This window comes from Triticum aestivum, chromosome 5D (assembly GCF_018294505.1).
Source record: "Triticum aestivum cultivar Chinese Spring chromosome 5D, IWGSC CS RefSeq v2.1, whole genome shotgun sequence".
In the NCBI taxonomy this organism is placed as follows: domain Eukaryota; kingdom Viridiplantae; phylum Streptophyta; class Magnoliopsida; order Poales; family Poaceae; genus Triticum; species Triticum aestivum.
In genome coordinates this window covers 93,664,314-93,670,330 of record NC_057808.1, presented here as the reverse complement: position 1 = coordinate 93,670,330, position 6,017 = coordinate 93,664,314, and positions in this window count along the sequence as shown.

Below are 6,017 nucleotides of genomic sequence, written 5' to 3'. Positions count from 1 at the left end.
CTCCGGGTGGTATAATAAGGCCACTTGACAAGCCTCGGTCTATTCCAAGAAAGTTTGACACCCGCACACGAAAGAAAACAAGAGGGGTGCACCGGAGGAGATAGGAGCGCCGGATTGCAAAACGGACAACGGGGAAAATGCTCGGATGCATGAGACGAACACGTATGCAAATGCAATGCACATGATGACTTGATATGAAAATGCATGACATGACAAAATGAAAAACGAAAGAGAAAACCCGACCACGAAGGAAATAACATAGCACATAGCCGAAAATGGCAAGAGTCGGAGTTACAAATATGGCAAGTTACATGCGGGGTGTTACACGGGACGAGTCCCAGTTTGTCTTTTCTAAAGATTTGGGGTTGTGAAGCATTTGTCAAGCGACTTATGTCAGACAAGCTTACACCCAAGTCGGAAAAATGCATATTTGTGGGACATCCGAGGGAAACCTTGGGATATAGCTTCTACAACCGGGAAGAGTTGCTCGGAACAGGGTTTTCCTTGAGAAAGAGTTTCTCAGTCGCGAGGCCAGTGGGAGGACGGTCCGACTCAAAGAAATTCGAGGACCACTCGGGGACGGCTCGGCTGGTGATGAGATCATACCGGAGTCAGTCATGGAACCCATAGTGGAAGCGGTACCGGAACCATGAAGGTCGGAGAGATTGTGCAGAGTGCGCGATGTATTGTTGCTAGAAAGCGACGAGCCGGCCACGTATGCGGAAGCGATGGTGAGCCCAGATTCCGAGGCATGGCTGGAGGCATGAGATCTGAGTTAAAGTCCATGGATGAGAATCAAGTCTAGGACTTGGTTGATCCGCCGCCTGGCGTAACAGCCATTGGTTGCAAACGGGTCTTTAAGAAGAAAACCGATGTGGATGGAAATGTTTAGATCCACAAAGCTCGGCTTGTCGCTAAGGGTTATGGACAAGTTCAAGGAATTGACTACGACGAGACTTACTCACCGGTAGCAATGCTGAAATCGGTGAGGATCGTACTAACTATAGCTGCATATTTCGATTACGAGATATGGCAGATGGATGTCAAGACGGCTTTCCTTCACAGAAATTTAACCGAGGACGTGTATATGATACAGCCCGAGGGTTTTTTCGATCTGACTAGCGCTAGTAAGGTATGCAAGCTCAAGAGATCCATTTATGGGTTGAGGCAAGCATCTCGGAGCTAGAACATTTGTTTTGATGAGGTCGTCACTGGTTTCGGCTTCATCAAAAGCGAAGAGGACTCTTTTTTATACAAGAAGTTAAGTGGGAGCTCGATAGTGTTTTTGATCTTGTACGTGGATGCCATACTACTGATCGGAAATGATGTTTCGATGCTGAATTCGGTCAAGTAGTCATTGAATGGCAAGTTATATTTTAGGCATTAAGATCTATAGAGATAGATCGAGGAGGCTGCTCGGCTTAAGACAGAGCACGTACATAGATAAAGTGTTGAAGCGGTTCAACATGAGTGAGGCGAAGAAAGGGTTCTTCCCACTCTCACATGGTATAAAGCTAAGCGAGACTCAGAGTCCTTCGACATCTGATGAACGAAGCAGGATGAGTAGCATTCCGTATGCCTCGGCAATCGGATCCATCATGTATGCCATGATATGTACGCGGCCCGATGTTGCTTTTGCAATAAGCCTAACAAGTAGATACCAGGCCAACCTAGGTGAGAGTCACTGGGCAGCGGTGAAGACTATTTTGAAGTTCCTGAGAAGGACTAGATGTTCCTAGTTTATGGAGGTGAGGAAGAGCTCGTCGTAAAGGGTTACGCCGATGCTAGTTTCCAAACCGACAGAGATGATTGTCGATCAGAGTCCGGATTCGTGTATGTCATGAATGGAGGAGCAGTGAGCTGGATGAGTTCCAAGCAAGATATGGTGGCCGATTCTACCACAGAAGCCGAATACATTGCGGCTTGTGAAGCTGCGAAGGAAGGTGTTTGGATACGGAACTTTTTGGATGATCTTGGTATTTTCCCAGCCTCGGTAAAACCGTTGGACCTTTATTGTGATAATTCGGGTGCCATCAGACAAGCCAAGGAGCCGAGGAATCACCACATGGTCAGACATATAGATCGGAAATATCACCTGATACGGAAGATCGTAAAGAATGGTGATGTAGAGTTATGCAAAATTCACACAGATGCAAATGTTGCAGATCCGTTGACTAAGCCGCTTCCACAACCCAAGCATGAGGGGCACGTTATAGCTATGGGCATTCGATGTCTATTTTATTGACTCTAGTGCAAGTGGGAGACTGTTGGAGATATGCCCTAGAGGCAATCATGTATGATGCTATTCCCAATGTGTTTATGAATAAAGATAGTCCTTGGACATTATCAATGATGTGTATCAGCAAGTACGTGACTTGTTTGTGGGACTATGCATTGTATGATGATTGTCCCAAAAGGTCCCTAGTCGAAAAGGCTGTGTGGACGCGCAGCCGACTAGACTAGCATATGACACGGTCGATGGCTTGGTCTCACTAGCCATGGAACATTGGATGCTAACCGGATAATATGGACTTGGAAAGGTCTGGTCGGATTCGACGTAGTCGGATCCGAGTCGAGATAAGGTCCGAGTCGGACAGACCCAACTATGAGACGCAGCGATATGTCATCTGTGAGTCTCTAGTACAACATACGTTCTATGTCCTAAGACCTGAGCTGGCACATGTGCTCGGGATGGTGACAGACCTGCTTTGGGCCGACCAAACGCTACTCCGTGACTGGGTAGTTACAAAGGTAGGTTTCGGGCTTGTCCAGACCCATGCTGCGAGACATGGTCGGGCAAGATGGGGTTTGCCCCTCCGACCAGGAGAGATATACTCTGGGCCCCTCGTGTGATTTGACCAGGATAAGCATGGCCATGCGACAGGGATTATGAGATAATCCAGTTTGTGGTCGGCATCACTGGAACGAGAAAGAGGTCGGGCTCGCACAAGGATGACAGACTCGTCTTGAGCTCGACAAAATATATCGTGTGGCAAAAGGAATGGAAGTATGATGTACAGGTTCGCCTAACCAGCTTCATAGTCTGCTTGGTGTTCGACATGCCTTGCTAGGGGCCGCTACCAACCATGTAGTTCGGAGGTGATCCGAACTGCTACCAAGCCGGCTTGAACCTAAGGGGTCGCGCGCTTAAGGGAAGTAACCTACGAGGTCGGATCCGAGGACACTGGTCGGATGTGATCCGAGCTGTATTCGGATTGTGGCCGAGTAGACTTATGGGCTTTAGGATCCGTGCGAGGCCCAAGTGTTGATCCCGCGACGGATGCCTATATAAAGTGGGGTGTGGCACACTCATGCGGTTGATCGCTTCGGCGTTGTAACTAGGGTTTGCATGTGTTGCGAATAGACACCTCCACTCGCTGTCGGTTGTGTGATCGGACCTAGCAGACCGCCGCACGATGTTCCTCCTGCATGCGCGGATACCATTAGAGGCGGTGCAATTGCGCCGCTCCGGCGAACCTGTATGTAGGAACTAATGACCGGTTGTTCTAGGCAGATCGGACGAGGAGGAGACGAACCACGCGGACGTGCTGCCCCAACTCTTCTTCCGCTGCACGGCACTGCGCGTCTAGTGGTAACGAACTGTGATCCATCTCCCGTAGCATGTTCCTGGTTGTTCTGCGCATAGGAAAATTTTAATTTGCAGTTGACACACCCTACCGTAGAACCCAACATGTGGATCTTCCGAAGAGTGCCGCCGATGCCACACAGTTTTTCCAGGCCCTGGATGAGCACATGACGGAGAAGTTATTCTGGTCACAGTTCGTGGCGCAGGTGTTGGGGAACGTAGTATTTCAAAATTTTCCTACGATCATGCAAGATCTATCTACGAGAAGCATAGCAACGAGCGGGGACAGTGTGTCCACGTACCCTCGTAGACCAAAAGCGGAAGCGTTTAGTAACGCGACTGATGTAGTCGAACGTCTTCACGATCCAACCGATCCAAGTACCAAACGTACGGCACCTCCGTGTTCAACACACGTTCAGCATGATGACGTCCCTCAAGCTCCTGATCAAGTTGAGGACGTGGGAGAGTTCTGTCAGCACGACGGTGTGGCAACGTTGATGATGAAGTTACCGGCGCAGGGCTTCCCCTAAGCACTACGACGATATGACCGAGGTGTTAACTGTGCAGGGGGGCGCCGCACACGGCTAGGAACAATTGATGTGTGTTCTAGGGGTGCCCTCCCCATGTATATAAAGGAGTGAGAGGGAGGGACGCAGCTTAGGTGCGCCCAAGTAGGAGGAATCCTACTTGGGCCCCTAGTCCAATTCACCGCCTTACCATATTTGGACAAGGGGCAAAGGAAAGAGGGGGAGGGGAAGGAAGTAGGAGTCCTACTTCATACTTTCCTTTTCCTCCTCTTCTTTCCCTTTCTCCCGACATGGCTAGCCCTACAGGGGGCGCACCAGCCCCTTGTGAGCTGGTGTGTTCCCTTACTTGGCCCATTAAGCCCATATCTTTGCCGGGGGTTGCCCGGAACCCCTTCCGGTGACCCGGTATCGCCCGGAACACTTACGGTGTCCAAATACCATCGTCCTATATATGAATATTTACCTCTCGACCATTTCGAGACTCCTCGTCATGTCCGTGACCTCATCAGGGACTCCGAACAAACTTCGGTCATCAAATCACATAACTCATAATACAAATCGTCATCGAACGTTAAGCGTGCAGACCCTACGGGTTCGAGAACTATGTATACATGACCAAGACACATCTCCGGTCAATAACCAATAGCGTCACCTGGATGCTCATATTGGCTCTTACATATTCTATGAAGATCTTTATCGGTCAAACCGCATAACAACATACGTTGTTCCCTTTGTCATCGGTATGTTACTTGCCCGAGATTCGATAGCCGGTATCATCATACCTAGTTCAATCTCATTACCGGCAAGTTTCTTTACTCGTTCTATAATGCATCTTCCCATGGCTAACTCATTAGTCACATTGCTTGCAAGGCTTATAGTGATGTGCATTACCAAGAGGGCCCAGAGATATCTCTCCGATACACAGAGTGACAAATCCTAATCTCGATCTATGCCAACCCAACAAACACCTTCAGAGACATCTATAGAGAATCCTTATAATCACCCAGTTACGTTGTGACGTTTGATAGCACACAAGGTGTTCCTGGTATTCGGGAGTTGCATAATCTCATAGTCAGAGGAACATGTATAAGTCATGATGAAAGCAATAGCAATAAAACTAAACGATCATTATGCTAAGCTAACAGATGGGTCTTGTCCATCACATCGTTGTCTAATGATGTGATCCTGTTCGCCAAATGACAACACATGTCTATGGTCAGGAAACATAACCATCTTTGATTAACGAGCTAGTCAAGTAGAGGCATACTAGGGACACTCTGTTTTGTCTATGTATTCACACATGTACTAAGTTTTCGGTTAATAAAATTCTAGCATGAATAATAAACATTTATCATGATAGAAGGAAATATAAATAACAACTATATTATTGCTTCTAGGGCATATTTCCTTCAGTCTCCCACTTGCACTAGAGTCAATAATCTAGTTAACATCGCCATGTGATTTAACACCAATAGTTCACATCACCATGTGATTAGTTCACATCGCCATGTGATTAATACCCAAAGGGTTTTACTAGAGTCAATAATCTAGTTCACATCGCTATGTGATTAACACCCAAAGAGTACTAAGGTGTGATCATGTTTTGCTTGTGAGAGAAGCTTAGTCAATGGGTCTGTCACATTTAGAGCCATATGTACTTCGCAAATTTTTCGATGTCTACAATGCTCTTCATGGAGCTACTCTAGCTAATTGCTCCCACTTTCAATATGTGTCCAGATTGAGACTCGGAGTCATCTGGATCGGTGTAAAAGCTTGCATCGGTGTAACTCTTTACGACGAACTCTTTATCACCTCCATAACCGAGAAATATCTCTTAGTCTTCTAAGGATAATTTTGACCGCTGTCAAGTGATCCACTCCTGGATCAGTATCGTACACCCTTGC